Consider the following 24676-nt stretch of genomic DNA (forward strand, 5'->3'; position numbering starts at 1 on the left):
AATCAGTCTGTATATGCAGCAAAGCTCGTTTTTCTCACTGTGGAACCTAAGGGGTCAAAACTCTGCATTGTGTAAGAAGGCTCTGATGCTCCCCTTCTTCCACTGACTAATAATTTCCTTATAACACAAAGTCTATTGAGTCAGGCTGCACATGCTCAGTTTGGTGTGTATTGCTAGAGAGGTTATTTTTTATTGTCTTGGGAGGGTGCATGTGATCAGCACAAGACCAATCAGCACTGTCCTTACAGTCTCATAGGTCAGTCAGGAAACTCATCCAACAGGCTTTAACCAGTGCTTGGCTGGACACTAATAGAAGTCACAAGACTTCTCTAACTGCTGATGAGAAAGGAAATTTAGCAATTTATATTTACTAAAATAATTGCATTTCCATGTTGTGTGTACTGTGGCAGACTAGATATAGTAAATGCAGGCTCCTGGGTTTAGTAACACTATAAAATGAATAACTCAAAACAGAATTCATTATATGGACCCCTTATGTATTTGCACATGATGATCATATCTCCCCTTAAAATCCTCTTCTCAAGAGAAAAAAATTCAGTTCCTCTAATCTTACCCCATATCTGAGCTCCTCCATGCCTCTTATCAATTTGGTTGCCCTTCTCTGCACTTTCTCCAGTTCCCCGATATCCTTTTTGTGAATTGGTGGCCAAAACTGAACTGCATATTCCAGATAAGGTCTTACTAATGATTTGTACAGGGGCAAAATAATCTCTCTCTCTGGAGTCCATACCTCTATTAGTGCAAGAAAGGACTTTGCTTGCTTTGGAAACCAGAACATCCATTCTCCACCATTGATTCCCCCAGTTGTAATCCCCACTCTACCGGCTGACAAATCCTCTGGATTCTCCATTATGCTAAGAAAGTGCATTCCTTTGTGACTTTCACTTCAAAAATATAGTGAAAAAAAAGGAGTCTTCTGTAATCTCAGAAATCTGCCACATACAGTATATTATGCTTTTAGTGCAGTGGATCAATGCCAACTTTACCGATATAAGATATAAAAAATGGGCACATCCAAACAGGCATGCCCATAAATTATGTGGCAAAGATTCATTATCTATTCATCAAATATTGTTCCTGACAACAGATGTTATTACAGCAAATGGCAAAAATATTATAAAAATGGAAAAACAACTAGCAATACAAACGCTGAGTTTGTATGCAAAAGTTTCCTCCTATATTCACTATTTGTAACAAAAAAAGTAATGTAAGGGGTAATAAACATAACATTAAAAGTATAAACATCGTAATCTACTGTGTCTAACATATCACAGCACATGTATGAAATCATACATTTATCATTGTATTTCCTTAAGAGTGCAGTGTTGAAACATTTGATCTGCTTTGCAAAACACAGACTGTGTTCTTGGCATTTAATTAATATGTTTATGTTGGTAAAATTTATTCAGTTATGAAACAAGGCCTAACCGAACAAAATGGTTGAAAACTGCATAGACATCTGGCAGTTCCGGTAATAAATGATGTATTTTTGCTCCTGTGGCAGGATAAATTATAAAATATTGGAGATGTATAATATATATACATACATACATACACACACACACACACATTATATATATATATATATATATATTATATATATATATATATATATATATATATATATATATATATATATATATTTTTTTTTTTTTTTTAATTCCCCTGTTACACCATCAGCTGGCATAAAGAGATAAGGCTTATGACCATCGATCCCTATAATAAAATGGATAGGGACAAAAAAAGAAGATAAAGTTGTCCATGCTTGGATCAATCAAGTATCAACACATAGTGGTAATGTGGATACATATAACATACTCTGTGCCACGTCCCAAAATCATTAATGGATACAGAGATAAATTTGGGCTTGGACTTTATAGGCACAATACTCAATTTTGTATAATTAAAAGCTGAATTTTATTAAATATATAAAGTATTGTATTAAAAACAAAAGAAAAAAGGAAGCAAATACAGAAATCAGTTCATAGAGATACAGTTACAATTATACACTCCATACATAGCTCAGTATCATGTACACAAATTATATGAGGATAAAATACCGGTCATTCCACCATAAGTTACTTTGTTGTCAAAGAGGAGCTATGTAGTGATTGATAATGGGTGTCTAGAACTCGCTCAACATGTTACACGCCATAGCGCTTCTTCAGGAGCATGGAACAAATTTACTGAAATACATAAAGCATCAATGAATATAACTCAAAATTATTAGCTAGTTAATATACTAATACCTTAATTATGGCAGTAGCAATATATACAAAAATAGCAAATCTGACATCACTGAAATGAAAACCCAGTAATCAGTACTGATCTGGTAGAGCCCAGGCAATATTCATACATTATGGGGACGTATGTAACAACATAGATAAAAAGGTATGTGGTATAAAGTTGTCAGTATGTCATACTGCCATAATTAAGGTATTAGTATATTAACTAGCTAATAATTTTGAGTTATATTCATTTGATGCTTTATGTATTTCAGTAAATTTGTTCCATGCTCCTGAAGAAGCGCTATGGCGTGTAACATGTTGAGCGAGTTCTAGACACCCATTATCAATCACTACATAGCTCCTCTTTGACAACAAAGTAACTTATGGTGGAATGACCGGTATTTTATCCTCATATAATTTGTGTACATGATACTGAGCTATGTATGGAGTGTATAATTGTAACTGTATCTCTATCTCTTTCTGTATTTGCTTCCTTTTTTTCCTTTTGTTTTTAATACAATACTGTATATATTTAATAAAATTCAGCTTTTAATTATACAAAATTGAGTATTGTGCCTATAAAGTCCAGGCCCAAATTTATCTCTATAGCCAAAGTTGTCCATGCTTCATTACGTAAAATTTATTTGGGCCCTCTTTATTTAGATTTGCTTCTTCTATATGGGGATGGCAATTGGTGCTTCAGATTAGGGCAGAGGCCCCCCTAAGGTCTAACTGTTGCTGCCTGTCAACTTTCTAACTTCATCTGCAAATGTTACCGTTTCCCAGCTCCTGTCCTAGCATAACACTACCAGGTAACACAGCATCACTGAAATTCCCATTAGCCTAACCACTGGGCTCTGTTTTCTGATCCTGTTAAGTACATTCAAGAGCTGCAAATGTGCATTAACAGCAACATTAGAGTTAACAGCTTTGCATACTTTCATTCTTCTATCAGACCAATTGTGATTGGTTCTCCAATAACCGTACAAGCAGTGCTTTTATTTTCTCTAAGTACAGTAAAACCTAGCGGTTTGAGTGTTTCACAATACAAGCTGTTTTAAAAAAAAAAAAATCCTGACTCGATTTGCGAGCGTTGTCTCACAAGACGAGCACGATTCAAGTCTCTGGGGTGTTCAGTACCGCATGTGGCCAGAGGTGTGGGGGCGCCTGTGATGCTTGGAGACACTCGGTTCCCGAGTAGTCTCAGAGCGTCTCCGGCGCCCCCTCATTGACCTCTGGCCACATGCGGTACTGCATACTCTAGCAGTGACACTGGAACAAATGATCTGAGTTTCCATTGATTCCTATGGGAAAACTTGCTTTGATATACGAGTGCTTTGGATTTCAAGCATGCTTCTGCAACAGATTATGCTCATAAACCAAGGTACTAGTGTAAATTTATGGTTAGTCTTCGTGCTCATATTCAAGTTTGAGCCATCTCAATCAACTTCTACAGTATTCAGCATAAAAAGTAAGGTTTATTAATGTACAGTAAGAATAATGGAATTTACTTTTGTTACACATACACTTACATAAAAGAAAATATACATTAGAAACTACAGAGACCCTGGCAAACTTTTAAAAAGTAAACAAGACCAAACATTTGTAATGCTAAACCTCTGGCTAAAGAGAGACATACCAATAAGGTAAGGAAGCATAATTAAATAACAGGATCAGTTTCAGGTTAGGATGGCCACACAGTCCACCAAGCTGATGGACATGCATCATGTTGCCGCTCTGCTAAAATCCGCTGTGACACTGGACCAATGTGTGATAGACGCATCAGCTCAGTATTATTCTTCCCTCAACGCTGTTGAAAAGGCAGGTGTTGGCTCTCACTTGAATAGTTTTCAATATCTTTAGGTGCGATAATGAGCCCAACTAATTGCTGGAGGCGTTCATTATTAACGTCTGTAACCATAAAGGGTTCTGCTTGTCCCAGGTGTGATTTACCAACAACTAGGGTTGCACCGATACCACTTTTCTAAGACTGAGTACAGGTACCAATACTTTTTTCAAGTACTCGCCAATACAGATTACCGATACTTTTTTTAAATGTCATGTGACACTAATATGCAGCACTGATAGGTGGCACTGATGAGGCGTGGACTGTGTCAGCTGTGTTTTTTTTTTTGTTTTTTTGTCAGTTCTGTTGGGGGGGGACTTTGGTGAGAGATCAAGGGTATAAAACAGACCCCTGATATCTCCCCTTTGAGACAGGGATAGGGACTGATGACACAGATTCCCCAGTCCCTTTCTCTGCAGCTTCAGCCGCACTGGAGATGAATGGACAGGAGACAGCAACTCCTGTTCATTCATAAACGGAGACATCGTAAACTGTCAGTTATGAATGTGCATTTGGAAAAGAAAGGAACCAGTAAGTGACATATATACCGGCTCCTTCCTCCGCTCTCCATGCTGACAGATCTTGGAGGGGGGGGGGGGGGGGGGGGGGGCTGGAGGTAGCCCCGGGGAGCACAGAGGGGGACCCGGAGGAGGATGGGGACCAGAGGAGGAGACGGTGAGAGAAGGGGGACACCACAAAGAGGGAGGACCCAGAGAGCCAGAGGAACACACAGGGGACAGTCAGGTGTGATCAGTGCGGGGGCAGTTACAAGCATCGGTTCCCCTGTATAGCCTTCCAATAAAGCAGCTGACAGCTGCGGGGAGGGGGAGAAGCGGCTGCCAGCTGCTTTATTGAAAGGCTATACAGGGGGATTGGTGCTTGTAACTGCCCCTGCATCGATCACCTGTGAGGCTGCCCGGTCCCCCCGCTACACTGAGGATGCCTGGCCTGATACAACAGGTATCAGATTAAGCATCGGAGCATTTGCACGAGTACCGATACTTGTGCAAATGCTTGGTATCGGCACAGATACCGATACTAGTATCGGTACAACCCTACCAACAACTCTTGAAGGATGTATAAAGTTTTGGTCAGAGTTCTCCAGGTTTCTCGGCGACAGTCACATGTAATAGCTGTCATTTGGGAGGGGGGCGCGCACACACACACACACACACACACACACACACACCTCCTTGTACAAGTATTCCTGCTAATTCTGCAATCAAGGAACTTATCCACATTGAGCCAGTGACCAGATTATGCTCTTTATTTCTACAGCTGTGGACAAAAGTTTTGAGAATGACACAAATAATATTCTGCTGCCTCAAGTTTTTATGACGGCAATTTGCATATACTCCAGAGTGTTATGAAGCGTGATCAGATGAATTTAGGGCACTTTCACACTGCCAGCGCCCGGGCGTCAGCGGTAGTGATGCTTTACCGTCATTTTTGCAGCGCTTTTCGGCCGCTAGCAGGGCGCTTTTAGCCCCCGCTAGCATCCGAAAAAGGGTTAAAACCGCAGCGGTGCTTTGCCGGCGGTGCTGCCCGCTGATTTCAATGGGCAGGGGCGCTTTAGGAGCGGGGTATTCACCACTCCTACAGCGCTGCAAAGAAGCTGCTTGCAGGACTTATTTTGATGTCCTGCCAGCGCAGCGCCCCATAGTGAATGCACTCTGGCTTTCACACTGGGATTGCAGCCGAGGCTTTTTTCAGGTGCTTTACAGGCGCTATTTTTAGCGCTCAAGTGCCTGAATAATGCCTCCAGTGTGAAAGGGGTCTAAATTGCAAAGTCCCTCTTTGCCATGAAAAATTAACTTAATCCAATAAAAAGCATTTCCACAGCACTACCAAAAAAGGACCAGCTGACATCATGTCAGTGATTCTCTCATTAACATAGGTGTCAGTGATGACTAGGATAAGGCTGGAAATCACTCTAATACTGAGTTAGAATAACAGACTGGAAGCGTTAAAAGGAGGGTGGTGCTTGAAATCATTGTTCTTCCTTTGTTATCCGTGGTTACCTGCAAGGAAACATGTGCAGTTATCATTGCTTCACAGGCAAGGATATTGCTGCTACTAAGTTTGCACCTAAATCAACCATTTATTGGATTCTCAAGAACCTAAAGGAGATTCAATTGTTGTTAAGAAGGCTATAGGGCATCCAGGAAAGTCCAGCAAGCGTCAGGACCATCTCCTACAGTTGATTCAGCTGTGGGATTGGGGCACCCCCCAGTGCAGAGCTTGCTCAGGAATGGCAGCAGGCAGGTGTGAGTGTATCTGTACGCACAGTGATGCAAAGACTTTTGGAGGATGGCCTGGTGTCGAACCTACTTCTCTCCAGGAAAAACATTAGGGAGACTGATGTTCTGCAAAAGGTACAGGGATTGGGCTGCTGAGGACTGGGGTAAAGTCATTTTCATCAGTCCTGTGTCATGCCAACAGTAAAGCATTCCGAGATCATTCATGTGTGAGGTTGCTTCTCAGCCAAGGGAGTGGGCTTACAAATAAGAACACAGCCATGAATAAAGAATTGTACAAAAACAGACACACAGTTCACATTAGTCCACAACACAAAACTATGTAGTAGAGCATGTTGCCAGTGAATGAAAGACAGTGACTGATAGCGATAGCTGTCATTCTTCAGTTTAACAAACCAAAATATATGGATGCTCATCCCCAAAACAAATCAGAATGCCACATTATCATTAGATACACACAAACATCATTCTTTGTAGGATATACACAACATAAATGCACAAATACTGCCATTAAAGTTAAACTCCAGGCAGATATAAAGACACAAAATTAAAGTGATATTAAAAAGGCAGATTTTTGTTTTTAAACAAATATGTTATACTTACCTGCTCTGTGCAGTGGTTATGCACAGAGCAGCCCGACCCTCCTCTTCTCAGGTCCTCCACCGATGCTCCTGGCCCCTCCCTCCTTGCCAAGTGCCCCCATAGCAGTGGCTTGCTCCCAAGCCACTGCTCTGTGTGTCCATTCACACTTGGAGCACGGCTCCGCCTCCACTCTCTCCTCATTGACTCACTGGCTGTGATTGACTGTAGTGGGAGCCAATGACTCCTGCTGCTGTCTCAGCCATTGAGGAAGGAGTAAGGTTTTCCTACCTTTATGCAAAGAATTGCATGAAGGTAAAAAAACCTTGAGCCTTTACAACCACTTTAAAGTGCATCTAAAGCCAAGGGTTTTTTTTTTTCAGATAACATGAGGAAGGATTAGAACTCCTACCAGGTTTTACTGCTTTCCAAGGCTCCATTAGAGAGATTGCCTACCACGTCCTGTCCCGGGGACAACCTTTCCACTTACCAGAAGGTGAAGAAAACTCTGCAGCAGCAACACAGACATAAAAATGCTTTTTAAGTAGCAGAAGGCTAGAAACTGTCAGCTTTTTACTGTTGAAGATATTCCTTTACTTTTTTCTGGTAAAAATTTGTTGCCAAAACAGGAAGTGAGAGAAAATCTCTTGTCTCGCCATTACAATCTGGCCATTGTCAAAGTCACCCAAGCTCTCACGCTTGCAAATTTTTTTGCTGCTATCAATACATCAACTTCAGTGACAACCTGCTCACTTACTACCCAATATATCCCACCCACTTTCAGATGTTATTGTAATGCGATAATCAACATCATTCACTTTACTGGTCAGTGGTCATAATGCCATCAGTTTATGCCCCAGCTTTGACACTCCCACTGATTAAAATACATCTACACTAGAGCTACAGTATTCCAAAATGGCTTCATGTTTGTTTAAAATTAATACAGCCTTTCCTTCGATGGTTATAAAGAAAATTGGGCATTTATTGGCTGTGCCAACACTGAGCTGCTGAGAGGACAACCCAGATGCTTTGGAATTTGGTTAGGTACTCTGTTCATTCTGAGCTTAGGACTCAAAGAACTTTACTAAAAATAAATAAAAACTTAAGGAAAGAAATATATTTTTCTGTTTTGGCTTTAGTATATTCCCTGTTCACTTTAGGTATTATATCGATCCTGGAAGCTTAAAACTCTGTACTCTCAGTCACAGCTTCTTTGTAATACTTACCATTCATACCAAAGACTCTGCACAATAAAACCTACTTCTGAGCATCAAAGAATACTTCTAAGTGATAAACACACCATGATGATTCTTCCATTGGCCCAATGAGAAAGAAATAGAAATTCTTAAACAAGGGTCAAAGCTAGCTTCCAGCTGTGGTTGCTAACACGGCTAGCCCTGTTGCTATGCCACTGCTGACCCACATGAAAAAAAGGCATGTTTTACAGATAAGATTCCATGCTGAATTACAGGCACGGTCCTCTCTTAACTTCTTCACTCCCAGAGGTTTTTTCTCCATGTCAGAGATGAGCCGACTCTGTGCTAGGTAACTTTTTGCATATCCTACATAATATATGGAAGTATGTTGAAAATATATTTTTGTGGAAGACATTTGTAGAGACTTTGTAGAAAATTTCAATGCATATATTTTATAAAACTAGGAATAATGCAAAACTGAATGGTCTAAAGTTATCAGTGGTGTACCCCAAGGTTCAGTGTTGGGACCCTTATAATAGGATTTTTTAAAACCGCTTACCTGTAAAATCCTTTTCTTTCGAAGGACATCACGGGACACAGAGCCACAGTAATTACTGATGGGTTATATAGGTATCACTGGTGATTGGACACTGGCACACCCTATCAGGAAGTTCAACCCCCTATATAATCCCTCCCCCTTGCAGGGATACCTCAGTTTTGTAGCCAAGCAATATAGTGTATTAGAAGAGGGGCGGGACCTCTGTGTCCCGTGATGTCCTTCGAAAGAAAAGGATTTTACAGGTAAGCTGTTTTAAAAAATCCTATTTTCTTTCTCGAACATCACGGGACACAGAGCCACAGTAATTACTGATGGGATGTCCCAGAGCAATGCTACCTGAGGGGGGGGGAACCACGACCAAGTAGGGTGCAATCAGACCTGAGGACCCTGTACTGCTGCCTGCAGCACACTACGCCCAAAGGCGATATCCTCATGCCTTCTCACATCCACCTGATAGAATCTGGTGAATGTATGAACTGAAGACCAGGTTGCGGCCTTGCAGATTTGAGCCATAGAGGCCCGGTGATGCACTGCCCAAGAAGCACCAATAGCCCTTGTGGAATGTGCCCTGATCTGAAACGGAGGAATCTTCTGTTTCAAACCGTAAGCTTGAATGATCAACTGTCGAATCCATTTAGAAATGGTAGCTTTTGACGCTGCCTGTCCTCTATTGGGACCCTCTGGCAGCACAAACAAAACATCCGTCTTGCGGATCTGAGTAGTTGCCCCTAGATAGGCCTTAACTGCTCTTACTACATCCAACGAATGTAGAGATCTCTCTTCCGGAGAACAGGGATCTGGAAAAAAGGAAGGTAGAACAATGTCTTGGTTTAAATGAAAATCAGAAACCACCTTCGGTAAAAAACTAGGATGAGGGCGTAGTACCACTCTATCCTTGTGTATAATCAAATAAGGCTCCTTACAGGAAAGAGCTGCTAATTCTGATACTCTTCTAGCAGAAGAGATGGCCACCAGAAAAATTAATTTCCTTGTCAACAAGACCAAAGGAATCTGACTTATTGGTTCAAAAGGCCGTTTCTGTAACACAGCCAGGACCAAATTCAAGTCCCAGGGGTTTAGGGGCGCTTTAACCGGAGGATTAAGACGCATCACCCCCTGCATAAAGTTTCGGACCAAAGAATGCGAAGCAAGTGGCCGCTGAAATAATACTGATAAAGCAGAGACCTGGCCCTTGATGGTACTCAAGGCCAGCTTCATCTCTAATCCCATCTGTAGAAAATCAAGGATTCTACCTATGACATATTTCCTGGGATGCCAACCTCTGGATTCACACCAGGTTATATAAGCTTTCCAGACTCTATGATAAATCATCCTGGAAGCTGGCTTCCTTGCATTAATCAAGGTAGATATGACAGGACCTGAGAGCCCACGACTCTACAGAACGTGGGTCTCAATAGCCAAACCGTCAAATTTATTGTTTGTAAGGCAGGATGGAACACTGGACCTTGAGATAACAGGTCTGGGCGTTCCGGTAGTGTCCACGGGGAACCTACCGTCATCCTTACTATTTCTGTATACCAAGTCCTTCTGGGCCAAGCGGGGGCCACCAGAAGTACCGACTTCCTTTCCTGCCTGATCCTGCGAAGGAGTCGTGGTAGTAGCAGAATAGGCGGGAATGCGTAAATCAATGAGAACCGATGCCACGGAATCACCAACGCATCCGTCCCGCATGCAAGAGGATCTTTTGTCCTTGCCACAAATCTGTCTATCTTTTTGTTGAATCGGGATGCAAAGAGATCTACATCTGGAACCCCCATCTTTGGCATATGGCCCAAAAGACGTCGGGATGCAGAGACCATTCCCCTGGAAGTAACTGCTGGCGACTTAGATAGTCCGCCTGCCAATTCTCTATTCCCGGGATGAAAACTGCCGATATGCATGGCACATGCATCTCTGCCCAGACTAAGATCTGGTTCACCTCTTTTTGAGCAGCTCGGCTCCGGGTGCCTCCCTGATGATTGACATAAGCCACTGCTGTGGCATTGTCGGACTGGATCCTGACCGGACAACCCTGTAGCCTGATAGTCCAGGCTTTTAGAGCTAGATGTATCGCCCGGATCTCCAGAATGTTGATGGGTAAGGTCCTCTCTGTCTTGGACCATACTCCTTGGACCGCAGCCTGTTCCAGAACTGCTCCCCAACCTGACAGACTGGCATCTGTTGTTACCACCGTCCAGGTAACCGGTAGAAAGGATTTCCCCTTCTGCAGGTTTTCGGGTATGAGCCACCAATTGAGGCTCTGACGCACCGCATGCGACAGGTGCATCGGAAAGTCTAATGCCTGAACCTTCTTGTTCCAGGTCGACAGAATACTGTGTTGCAGCATTCTTGAGTGAAACTGAGCATAGGGAACTGCTTCGAATGAAGACACCATCTTCCCTAGTAGCCTCATACAAAGGCGGACTGAGGGACCCTTCTTGGTCCTTACTGTCAGAATCAGCTCTCTCAAAGCAGTGATCTTTGCCTGGGGTAGAAATATTTTCTCCTGGCTTGTATGTATAATCAGACCTAAATATTCCAGTCTTCTTACTGGTTTTAGGAAAGACTTTTCTAAGTTGAGGATCCAACCCAGGTGTTCTAGATACCTGACCGTGGTCCTCAAGTTTCCATTCAAAGAGGCTACCGACCGGTCTATCAAGAGCAGGTCGTCTAGGTATGCTATGACAGCTATACCCTGAGCCCTTAATCTGGCCAGAGGAGGAGCCAAGATCTTTGTGAACACTCGAGGTGCAGTGGCTATCCCAAAGGGCAGAGCCATAAACTGGAAATGGCGCCCTCCTACCTCGAAGCGCAGAAACTTCTGATGAGCAGGAAAAATGGGCACATGCAGATATGCATCTCTGATGTCTATTGATGCCAGAAATTCTCCTCCCTGCAGGGTGGGAACTACTGTTCGAATTGATTCCATGCGGAAGGATTGAATCCTTAGGAATCGGTTCAGATCCCTTAAGTCCAAAATGGGCCTGACATCCCCATTTGGCTTTTGGACCGTAAAAAGGTTGGAATAGAAGCCCAATCCCTGGTCCTTTGCGGGAACTATCATAATGACCTCCTGCGACAAAAGTCGCTCTAACGCTAGAAGGAGCGACTGCTTCTTCTCTGGGTCTCTGGGAACATTTGATCTGGGGAACCGAGGAGAAGGGAATTCCTGAAACTCCAGCTTGTACCCTAAGGTTACCGTGGAGACTACCCATCTGTCCTGGAAGTCCTCCTGCCAGAGCTCTGAGAATTGTCGCAGTCTTCCCCCCACTCGAGTGAGCGGGGGCGCCCCCTCATGCAGAGGTCTTAGTGTTTTGCCTAGTAGGCTTCTTTCCCCAGGACTTCTTTTGTCCCTGGGGTTGACTCTTGTCTCTGGACCCCGATGGAGGCGGCCGTCGAGACTGCCTGGAGGCTGAAGCCCCCGGCGCTGGGGAAAGAGTCCGTTTGAAAGAGGGACGCTTACTCTTCTTCTTGACAGGTAAGAGAGTGCTTTTCCCACAAGAGATTCTCTTGATATAGTTATCCAAGTCCTCTCCAAACAACCTTGCACCACGAAATGGAAACCCAGCCAGTAGCTTCTTACATGGTGCTTCGGCTGACCAATTTTTCAACCATAGGATTCTACGTATATGCACCAACCCCAGTGAAAGACGGGAGGTTTGCACGATAGAATCTCTAATGGCGTCAACCACAAAGCATAAGGCCGCTGGAAGGTTAGCAAACCCCTGGGCCTGCTGTTCAGGTAATACTTTGATGACCTGCTTAACATGGTCTCTTAAGTATTGACAGACTCCAATCGCTGCTATTGCAGGTTGGGCCACTGATCCTGCTAAGGAGAAAACATCCTTCAATAGGGATTCCATCCTTTTATCTACAGGATCCCTGAGCATCTGAGCATTGTCTACAGGACAAGTCAGGCTATTATTTATTGAGGAAATGGCGGCATCAATAGCCGGAATTCCCCACATTTTAATAAACTTTTCTTCCATCGGATAAAGTGTTGAAAACTTTCTCGGCGGAAAAAAACGTTTGTCTGGGTGATCCCACTCAGAATAAATAAGCTTTTCAAGTAAAGTATGAACAGGAAAAGCATGTGCTGCTTGGAAAGGTTTCAGTGACCCCAAAGCAGAAGAGGATTCTTTAGCAGTTTCAGGTATGGGCAACTTAAATGTGGAGCGGACCAATCCAGTGAGGATCTGCACTAAGACTTTCTCCTCTTGGGAAGTCGCAGAGGGTCCCTCTCCACCTGAATCCTCCGAAGAGGAATCATCCATCCCATCCCGATCCTCTGAAAGGGATTCATCTCCTTTATCCCAGAGCTCCTCTGTCTGAGGGTCTTGGGGAACAGAGGAAAGCCTAGTGCGTTTTCTTCCACTGAGTGAAGACGTAATCACGGCCATTAATCTTTCCTCTAGACCATTAATGGTTGAGGAAAAAACCTCTTGTGTAATATATACAGGGGCTGAAGTGCCAGAAGCAGGTGTAGCCACTGACCCCGATGGCTCTCCCTGGCTAGCCGTCCCTGGCCCATCTTTAGGGGGGAAGGATGCTGCCGACAGGGGGCCCTCAGAACCTGAACGAGATCCCCTAGTGTCTCTGGTTCCTGGGGTGCTTGAACCTCTTCTACCCATAGTGCAAAGCAACAAGGTGTGAGGTATACAAATGAACACTGTCCGCTGAGCGATGTAGTCTGGCTAAAAGCCTTGCTACCAAATGCTCAGTCTGGTGTTACTTCAGTAAATGCTGCCTAGGAGAATGCCTGTGTCCCACCTTACATGCGACCGTCAGCTCTGTGTCTCTCAGAAGGCTGAGTGCAATGTACAGAGTGCCTTTAATAGCCTGCAGCTGGCCTGAGTGGGAGTCTAAACACTCTGTGCTGACATCCCGCCCCCTCCTCTACCGCCCCCCCCCCTCGAGTTTTGAAAAAAACGAGCGCTTCCCGCACTGCCGACTCTCCTGTCATGCTCTGGAGAAAAGGCTGGGGATGGGGGGGGGGGGGGGGGGGGAGGAGGGAGACTGGTAACAAGATTTGCCTGAACGGCTATCTTCAGAGATGGTGGCCATTAGGCCACAGAGCCCGGGTGGTATAACCACTTTCTAGACCCCTGTGGCCCCTCTCTAGCCTGGGGGGGAACATTCGAACATGAGAAATCCCCCCATCCACCTTACCTGCTTGCAGCCTGCTTGATACGCTGGGACATACACAGCGATTACAACACCTGAGACAGACATTCAGCATGTGTAGGTTTGTGCTCTTGGCAGCCCCCGGTGGTCACAATAGGCATAGCATGCATTTACCTTAAAGGAGAAAAGCCACTAGAACTCAAAAATTCTGTGGAATCTCCTCTTACCTTATCCAGCCGCAGGGTGCTGTTTACACAGACCCAATCTTCACCTCTCACGGTGGGCTCCGTTTGAAAAAACCGTCAGAGACTGGGGCCCCCATCAGTAGGGGGATCCAACAGTTCTGGGACCGTAAAGCACCTCGCCAGAAATTAGGAAGTTTAAAGCCATTTTCTGATCTGCGGGGTCCAGCTCTCTAAAAAGAGAAGCATTACGGGTAAAACCTCGTTTCTTCGGACACGAGGCCCGGGTACCATTCAATTCGGCCATGAAAAGACACTTTGAATGGATCCAGTTCGCCTGGCTTGCCCCAGTATAGGATCTTAGGATATTCCCTTTGGAGCTCAGCACAGGACGTCTTTACACGTCCATCACCTAAGACACTGGCGTAAAAACTGAGGTATCCCTGCAAGGGGGAGGGATTATATAGGGGGTTGAACTTCCTGATAGGGTGTGCCAGTGTCCAATCACCAGTGATACCTATATAACCCATCAGTAATTACTGTGGCTCTGTGTCCCGTGATGTTCGAGAAAGAAAAATTTGTTAAAAAGAAAATGATATAGGGTCTGGGATTAAGCCCAGGTTCACATATGTGCGATCTCAGACACCACATGTGATTCACAACCGCACCACAGGTGTCGATCACATGCGATGTCTGTGCAATGCGAGTTCAGCCATACAGTTGTATGGCTGAACTCGCAATGGATTTACACGAAAATAGTGCAGACTTTTTTCCCCGCACTAGAATCTGATTGCATGGGTGTTGTGATCTGATTAATTCATGTGGGAGTCCACAGTTCGCACCGCGATCTGTGAACCGATCTGAGGGTGTCATTAACATTGTATTGACACCTGCAGCAGTTCGCAGAGGGCAGTGTTAACTGCCTGCAGGAGAGATGCGATGCGGGAAGCGGTGCTGTAATTGCGCTGGTTCCCGCATCGCACATCGCATGTGAACCTAGTCTTAAAGTACCATTTCAGTCTTTGCAGATGACACCAAGCTATGCAGTGGAATAACGTCCTTACAGGATGTCTCCAACTTACAAGCCAACCTCAATGCACTGTTTAATTGGGCAACTATGTGGCAAATGAAGTTTAATGTTGATAAAATGTAAGTTATGCACTTGGGGGCTAAGAATATGCATGCATCATACATATTAGGGGGAGAACAACTGGGGGAATCCATAGTGGAGAAGGATCTGGGGGTTTTGGTAGATCATAGCTTTAATAGCATGCAATGCCAAGCTGCGGTTTCTAAAGTGAGCAAAATCCTTTGTATTAAAAGAGGTATGGACTCCAGGAGAGAGAGTTATCATTTTGCCCTTATACAAATCATTAGTAAGACCTCATCTAGAATATGCACTTCAGTTCTTTTGGACACCTGTTCTCAAAAAGGATATGGGGGAACTGGAAGTGCAGAGAAGGGCAATCAAAATGATAAGAGACATGGAGGAACTCTGATATGAGGAAAGATTAGATGAACTGAATTTATTCACTCTTGAGAAGAGGAGATTAAGGGGGATATGATCAACATGTACAAATACATAAGTGGTCCATACAGTGAACTTGGTGTTGAGTTATTCACTTTAAGGTCATCACAGAGGACAAGGAGGCACTCTTTACATATGGAGGCAAAGAGATTTACCTTCATATACAGAAAGGCTTCTTCACAGTAAAAACTGTGAAAATGTGGAGCAAACTCCCTAGTTCTGGCCAGCTCAAATGGAAAGGGCTGGATACAATCCTAAATGCACAAAACATAACTGGATAATATTTAGAGGCAACAATGGAGGTAGTTGATCCTGGGAATATTTGATTTCCTCATAGGAGTTCCGGAAGGAATGTTCTTCCCACACTGGAGCGAATTGGATCATGCTTTATTAGGGTTTTTTTTTCCTCCCTTGGATCAACTGTGGGAATAGGATAGTGTATATGGAGGTTTTCTATTTGTTTTTTGTTTTTTTACTGGTTAAACTGAATGGACTAGTATCATTTTTCAGCCCGACTATGTGGCTGTGCGTCCTGTGGGTTAATGAGAGGCTGGATCAGATGACGGGAAATATGATTAAGATAGGGGGAACCTGACTCAGCCCCCTACACACCTCTGCAGCAACAGATCATTTTAATAGTGATCTATTGCTGGCTTTTAGTGAGCAATAGATCACTAGTCTACTAATTTGATGCTCCAGGGGGAGGCATAGCAGAGCTGGGAGAGCTCTGCCATGCTCAGAGAGGACTACAGGAACTCAAATTAAATCCAAATGACATCAAAGCACGGTGTTACAATGAGTGCTACACAGTAACACTCGTTTTTCAATATTTTGCTCCCTGTGGACGTGGACAATGCAAAAAAATGGGGGCAGGCAATGCAAGCTGGTGTTATAAGCTCAGGCCTATATTTTCGTTGCACAAATCCAGGCCCAAGTACCAAGCTTTAGCTTGTAAAAGCCTCAAGGTGTAATACAAACTGTATTCTATACTGTCCTTTACACGTGGCCTGTAATTATCACTGAACTACAAGTTAAAGTCTAATCTATCAAATAACAGATCTGCATTTGCACAATTACAAGTAAAACAGACAGATGATTAAGCAATGCAGCACCTTTTCTTCTGGCTCACTGTCATTGCCCCTCCCAGAGTAACCTCTCTCATCGTCTGGCTCCCTCCCCACCCCCTCCTGTTTATGAAGGCTCAGGAAATACCACAGAACACATTCCGCTCTCCACCAGTGAAAGGAGACCATGTGACCTGCAAGGACCTGAATTTCTCACAGAGAGAAATATTTCATTTCAGGAGTCAGGCACATGGAGGCTGCACCACCTCCTCCTCTCCCACTTCAAGGATCAGCAATTTTTTTCCTGGCGAACATACTGCGCTTGTTTCTTCCCCTGAATCTGAGGCTGAGTCTCACTGCATGTAGACTGGCTTCCAGCCCTAACAAGCCTTTCATGATCTGACCAATTCACGTCACTGTTGCATTCTTCCGAGAAAAGCATTTCAGGTCAATAATCTATGTCCCCATTCTCCTTCACTGCTCAGACCAGACAGACACAGAGAATGATAATGACAAGGTTAAAGTGACAAACACCTTGTTCAACATGTATCCACTGATAATCTTTACACATTCACCCGCGTCATGTGTAATTTCAATACTAGTGCACTTTTTATACTCTGACATCAATTTCACAATAAGTCTATTTACAGGCTTAAGATGGGGGCCTTATGAAAAATGCAATTTTAAGTCAAAGTTCACATATCAAACTACCAATGACCAATGGGGACATTTAGAATATAATTTTTTTTCATCAGATGACCAATCTTTTTTTGCATTTCAACATCTCCTCCTTAAAATACACAATTTAATGCGCTACAAGTGCAATTTTCACGTAGCTCAAAGCAGTGTTCAAATTTTTTATGGCATTATGCAAAAGGATAAACTCAACCAGCATAGATGTGAATTACTGGTTTTATCTAAGAAAGGAATAAGCATGACCCTTTTATTCAAACTGGACTGATGGCAGTTTGTGTACTTTTCTAAATGACTAATTTCAAGTGGCTGGCTTGCCATGCACCACATATCAGGCAGTGATCATAGATACCCAGTGGGTGAGCAGTCACTTACTACATTTTGATTAACTGGTACGGTTGCATTTGGGTTTTTTAATGTGCAGTATCAAAAGAGAAATGTATTGCAGTTTATGAAAAGAGTCTTCATATAAAAGATTGTTCATCTGAAATTTTGGCTACAAATCTGGCAGCCAATGTCATATCTCTAAGGGTGATAAAGTATGGCACAATTTGCTAAACTGCCATGGTCTTTATATTGGCATTGCAGTGACCCACTAAATTGGGACTGTCACACATAGGATAGGCTTGTACTTACTGATACTTATAATTCTGAAGATTTTAAGATCTTTACACTATGGTTTTTAAATATATTTAAAACACAAAATTCTCATTCTGATCAGCTTAGGAATTCTTTTGAAGGCAAATTAGCACAGATAGGATGACATCATATAGCTCAGTGGTATTACATATCTTTGTAGTACTAAACACCTTCATTGTAGGGCCAGGGGTAAGTTATGCTACTTTGCAGACCCACAATCAGAGCAAAACTTAAAATGGTACGAATGTGGAAACTGGTAATAATAAAGGTTGCAACCTCTGTAACCCTGTTCCCAGACCACCATTCCAACTTGGAAAAAAAAATCAAGGTTTCAAAATCAAAAGTTTCTCACTGTGTTTAAAGAAAACAATAAACAGGTAAATTCTGCATACTTTTAGAGCATGTTTCACTATTAAAACACTACTCTACAATGAAATGTACAAGTGAGAGCATGACCAGTTCATCCCCACCAGCACTCAAACCTAAAACCTAATGCACTACCTTTTGAAAAAGATCTACACCAATGCTCGATAAAAAATAAAAATGTGAATCCTGAATATATCTTCTGCTTTGCTCAACTTTTAAAGTCAAAGGCTTTGTTCCTTAAATGTAAATTTTTGTGAGCCCCAGGTTTGCCTGCACGGGATACACAGAGTTTCCATGCATCCGAATGCAGGCAGTCCCATTCATGTCAACTGGAATGCAGCAGCTGAGCGGGCACAGCCACTGCTCCCAATCTGACATTAGTTTGGGTGTGGGTCACCGAACTCAGACAGTGCGAGTACAGAGACATGCACCTGAACCCACATGGATGTCAAATCGGGAGCAGCGGCTGTGTCTGTGCAGCTGATATGTCCCAACTGACATAAATTGGACTGCCTGCATGGAGATGCATGGAACACTTGTGGATCCTTTGCAATCAAAACACGTCCCTCACACAGCTGTACGCTTCTACTATGTCCATGTGAACGAGGCCTTAACCTAAAACACTTTAACATGTTATTTCGGGAGTTATTATTCTTTTATTTGCAACTTTCATTAAATTCAAGATTTTAGTTCATTCACTCCATGGTATGGGGTAACATATGCATATTTGTTTTCTGCATTGAAATCTGTCACATGCGCCCCTGATGGAGACGACAGGGGACTATGCAGAAACACTTTGCACTGGCATTGTTCCCATTGTCACTTGCAGAAACCGGTCTAGAATAATTATCAGCCAATGCATATAGACAGGAAATGCCTGAAAAAGGTATGGAGGCTGGAGAAGATCAGCAACAATGAATGAAAACAGTATTAAAAAAAAATAAACATAGTAGTTTATGACACACCTGGGGTTGATTTAAGGCAAACAGACTGCGCACTTTGCAAGTGCAATTGCGCCAGAGCTTAGTAAATGAGGGAAAGCTCTGCTGATTTCCATGATGCAATACTGTACAGGCAGAAATGCATTTTTTTTTAAATTTCCTTGCATGCGTTCAGTATTTTTTGCAAAGTGAAGCTTCACCTCATTTACTAAGCAGTCTAGAGCAACTGCACTTGCAAAATGCAGTCTAGCTGCCTTTAGTAAATCAAACCCAGTGAGCACCACAGATCGACTTTAAAAAAAAAAAAAAAAAAAAAGCTTTCAATTTTCTTCTCTCTGACAGCTAAATACCCTTTGTGCACGCAAGTCCCAGTAATAAGTTCAAACGTTCTCTTTTTTTCTACTTTGTTATTCTACATCAAATACACAGTGCCAACTGAACAATACACAAAAAGATAAAACCATAAAAAGAGTGCCCACGCAAATTACAAATTAGACAATAACCTGACTTACTCTTATGGTTCTTCACAGCAGTAAATGCATACACAGAACATTTGTGTGGGGTAATTGTGTATTAATCTTATGAAAAAAAATAAGTTACTGTGGGTAGTTTTCAGTTTGTCATTATTTAATATGAGGTGTATTAAGAGAAGTTGAAGTGAAAAGACACTCACCTGCATGCCCCAGTGCATTTAGACCAACAGCTTTTCGCTCCCTTCTCTTGCTCACTTGCCTAAATCCATTATCCTGCAAACAATGAGAAAAATAACACATGATATAAAAGGACAAGCGTTCCCATACACAATTAACAGCTCAAGTATATTGCTGCTTTTATGCGACCATACCTTTCACTGCCCAGGGCATAGAAAGTGGCATCTATTAAAGAAAAAAAAAAAAAACACTAAAATGAATATATAGATATACCTAATGACCACATAAGATACCCCACATAAACTCCTTGCATGCTCTGGCTTTTAGCAAGGTCACTGTCTGTTCAAGCTTCCTAACGTTACACAATGCTAACGTAAAGTGTTACTAAACCCAGGACCCTGCATTCACTAAATCTGGTCTCCCACAGTACACAGAAATGCAATTACTGTATTTATTGGCGTATAACACTCACTTTTTTACTATGAAAATCGGGTGCAAATAGCATGTGCGTGTTATACGCCAATACTTCAATTTTAGCTGCCTCGGAGGGGACAAGGAGGGGGGCCGGACGAGCGCTGTCAGATTACATACAGCGAGAATCTCCTGTTTACTTGGCAGCCTCTGTAATAGGAAGTCCTGTCTCCTGGGCCGCCACTGGACCACTGTTCTGTCTATCATAGGAGATTCTCTTTGTATGTAATCTGTCGGCGCTCGTCCCGCCCCCCTCCCTGTCCCCTCTAGGCTGCAGGTGGACGTCAATCAGGCTGCACTGATGGCAATGGTGAGGCTGCTGCATTGAAGGCAATCGTGAGGCTGTATTGATGTGGATTGATGAGGCTGCAGATGGGCACTGACCCTTATTTTGCTCCAAAGTTCCTTATTTAAAATTTTAGTTTTTTTCCTGAAACTTCCCTCTTAAAATGAATGTGCGTGTTATACGCCGATAAATACGGTATTTTAGTAAGTATAAACTGCCAAATACCTTTTCTCATCAGCAGCATATAGCAGTCTTATGACTTCTATCAGTGTCTGGTTAAAGCTTGTAGGATGAGCTTTCATTCTCATTCATTGGCCCTGCGCTGATCACATGCATCCTCCCCAAAAAAAAAAAAAAAAAAACCTCTCTAGCAATACACACCAAACTGAACATGTGCAGCTTGCCCCCAAGGCTCTGTTCTATCATGAGATGATTTGGGGACAGTGGAAGAAGGGGAGGAACAAGAGAGAATCAAACAGCCTTTTTATACAATGAGGAGGATTAACCCCATAGGTTCCACAGTGAGTATAATAAGCATGCTTTACTGCATATACACACTGATTTTACTGTTGTAGGTTTAGTAACACTTTTAACAGTTTTGTTAATTGAAGACTTGCATAACAGAGAATAGCAAAACCCAAAATAAACAAGGAAAGTCAGTCAGTCATTCATGATACAACATTTTGCCTAGTTTGCGAGTTTGAGACAGCCAGCCAACCTTTTTAAAGAACATTAGGCAATCAGACAGGTAAGGCAATGAAGGGGATTGTCTATGGGTACGTTCTAACCACAGTGGCAGAGGTAGACATTGACCTGCAAGCAAAAAGGTGTACAACTGGATTTTCCAGACCAATCATCACTCTTCCCCTGGTATCACAGGTTTTTTTACTCAGTGAACAAGGATTCTCAAGTGTGTCTGTTTTTGTGCATGAATACAGAATATAAATGACACTTAACCTCTTGTACTCCTCGCTGGCTAATAATCTAAGGGTTTGTGCAAACAGATGGTTCGGCCCCTATAGCACAAAAGCCCAACATTTTTGGGTGTAAAAAGAAGGTTCAGACTGTCAAAATCAATGTCTGGCTGGAATACACTGCCGCAGGATGCTGTTCCAAGCACCACTCAAACTTAGGGTGTATGTGTTCAGTGACATATGCAACAGATGCAAGATATCTATTATAGGGAATACCTCCATGGAGCACATGCTGCCCTAAAAACAAGTACCCATCAGAACAGTGTCCAGCCATTGTATATTTCAGCTTTGTCCAAAATGTTATCAGGCTGCACTTGTGCCTTCCTCTTGCATCCAAAAATCCCAGGTTTTAATGCTGTACGGGCTAAAGCACCACTGTGCAAAAACCCTTATAGGGTTTCTCCTGATAGAACAAAGCTTTAGGGCACTCTGCACATGCTCAGTTTGGTGTGTATTGCTAGAGAGTTTTTTTTTCTTGGGAGAGTGCGTGTGATCAGCACAGTACCAATCAGCACTGTCCAGACAGAGGGTCACGTGTCATGCAGCCTCATAGGACAATCAGGGGAGAATGAAACTCCTCCTACAAGCTTTACCAGACACTGATAGAAGTCACAAGACTGCACTAACTGCTGATGAGAAAAGGTATTTAGCAGTTTATATTTACTAAAACTATTGCATTTCCATGTTCTGTGTACTGTGGGAGACCAGATATAGTGAACACAGGGTCCTGGGTTTAGTAACAAAGTACAAAATGGAGTATAAGTAAATGCATAAAAAAGTCTCCTGCCTCTCATGCTGGTGAACCCTTGCATTCCAGATTTGTGCTCATTCAATGCATTATGTTATGTTCCCACTGTAAGAAATGAGGTACCAATATTAAAAACTCCAGTTGCGTCAGGTCTACTGTGAACTGTTTTAAAATATAAAAAAAAACACAGAGCCCGCTAACATGATCTGCGACTCTGTATCACTTATTCAAGAAAACAGATTTATATTATTTATGAAACGGAGCCCACAAATCCTTCTCTATAATACTGAGCTAAGCGCGGTGAAGACACATGCTTGTGATAAGGAGTGCTCCTTCCGCCACTTGCGTTTTGTCGGAATCTCAGAGAATGATTTCCTAATAAAAATTTTTTTTTTCTCCCTACTACTTTTAAAACATGAAGGCAGCTTTATGTTCTCTTTGCAGAAAGTTATGGAAGATGCCTGTGAACAGTATAACATTTCCACCGAGCAGATCTTCCAAAACAATGCCATGATTGTTATAGCTGAGGGGTGGAGGGAACACAAGCCATGAATCTATACCTCAGCAGTGTGCTAGCAGTGGGAAGCTGGAGGAGCGCAGAGTATCTGCTGAGAGGAACTGCAGACACTCCTTACTGATGTTTTGTTTCTTAGCTCTGGAAGTTAACCCTTTGGCAAGCCTGCAGTAGAAGTCTCTGTTGTGATTCCATCACAATTGGAGAAAGTAAATGTAGAATCTCCCAATGCTATCTGTCAGAGTATCATTTCCAGAGGATTGTGTCACTGTTAAATTACACTCATCACCAATTTACAGCTCTCTTCTATGCGTTTCCCCTTCATGCCCCTAGATCAACAGAGCTTTGAACTCTGTGGCTACATTAATCGTGGTAGAATATTTTGAATACGCCGTGCGGCAGTCACCAAATGAGCTAATCATCTGTCCATGAGCAGACTGCTAATGTTCTTCTGGAGTGCCAGGGACCAGCATAGCGTCCAATGGTCAATTTGGAGCCTGCTAGCAAACTCATCATTTAATATCCCTGAATACAGGATATCATAAAATCTGAAAGTAACAAAACACAGGAAAAAAAGGGAATAGCGCAAGAAGCAAACGAAAAAGATGAAAAACTGTGGAGACACAGGTATAGGTTACAGTGAGGGGAAAAAAATTATTTAATGGGAGATCAAAAATATGTGGCGCTAGTCTATGTATAGCAATTAATGAGAGAAATGAATGCTTGGGTTTGCGCATTAGTCCTTTACACTTTCGAAAAAAATTATTTGATCCCCTGCTGATTTTGTACGTTTGCCCACTGACAAAAATGATCAGTCTATAATTTTCATGGTAGGTTTATTTTAACAGTGAGAGAAAGAAAAAAAATATCCAGAAAGACGCATTTCAAAAAAGTTATGAATTGATTTGCATTTTAATGAGAGAAATAAGTATCTGACCCCTTTGCAAAAAATGACTTGGTACATGGTGGCAAAACCCTTGTTGGCAATCTCAGAGGTCAGACGTTTCTTGTAGTTGGCCACCAGGTTTGCACACATCTCAGGGGGAATTTTGACCCACTTCTCTTTGCAGATCCTCTCCAAGTCATTAAGGTTTCAAGGCTGACGTTTGGCAACTTGAACCTTCAGCTCCCTCCACATATTCTCAATCTCTATGGCCATTCCAGGACCTTAACCACTTGACCACTGGGCACTTAAACCCCCTTAATAACCAGACCAATTTTCAGCTTTCGGTGCTCTCACATTTTGAATGACAATTACTCAGTCATGCAACACTGTATCTATATGAATTTTTTGTCCTTTTTTTCACACAAATAGAGCTTTCTTTTGGTAGTATTTAATCACCGCTGGGTTCTTTATTTTTTGCGCTATAAAAGAAAAAAAGACCGAAAAATCTGTAAAAAAATTAATTTTTCTGTTATAAAATTTTGAAAATTAGTAATTTTTCTTCATATATTTTGGCCAAAATTTATACCGCTACATATCTTTGGTAAAAATAACCCAAATTAGTGTATATTATTTGGTCTTTGTGAAAGTTATAGCGTCCACAAGCTATGGTGCCAATATCTGAAAATTGATCACACCTGAAGTACTGACGGCCTATCTCATTTCTTGAGACCCTAACAAGCCAGAAAAGTACAAATACCCCCCCAAATGACCCCTTTTTGGAAAGAAGACATTCCAAGGTATTTAGAAAGATGCATGGTGAGTTTTTTGAAGTTGTCATTTTTTCCCACAATTCTTTGCAAAATCAAGTTTTTTTTTTTCACAAAATTGTCATATTAGCAGGTTATTTCTCACACACAGCATAT

At 42.4% G+C, this 24676-nt stretch overlaps 1 protein-coding gene across 9 annotated transcripts in view; it reads right to left on the reverse strand.

The window, feature by feature from the left end:
• Positions 1-24676, reverse strand: part of ZMIZ1 (zinc finger MIZ-type containing 1) — a 479832-nt gene that overhangs the window by 207751 nt on the left and 247405 nt on the right. For 7 of the 9 annotated variants that reach the window (XM_073596822.1, XM_073596823.1, XM_073596818.1 and 4 more), the window contains one exon: positions 19898-19970. The gene's annotated coding sequence lies outside the window, so the exon portion shown is untranslated. Of the gene's footprint in view, positions 1-19897; positions 19971-20068; positions 20100-24676 lie in introns of all 9 variants that reach the window. The other 2 variants (XM_073596821.1, XM_073596817.1) reach the window with 1 other exon arrangement.

Source organism: Aquarana catesbeiana, linkage group LG08 (assembly GCF_042186555.1).
Source record: "Aquarana catesbeiana isolate 2022-GZ linkage group LG08, ASM4218655v1, whole genome shotgun sequence".
Classification (NCBI taxonomy): domain Eukaryota; kingdom Metazoa; phylum Chordata; class Amphibia; order Anura; family Ranidae; genus Aquarana; species Aquarana catesbeiana.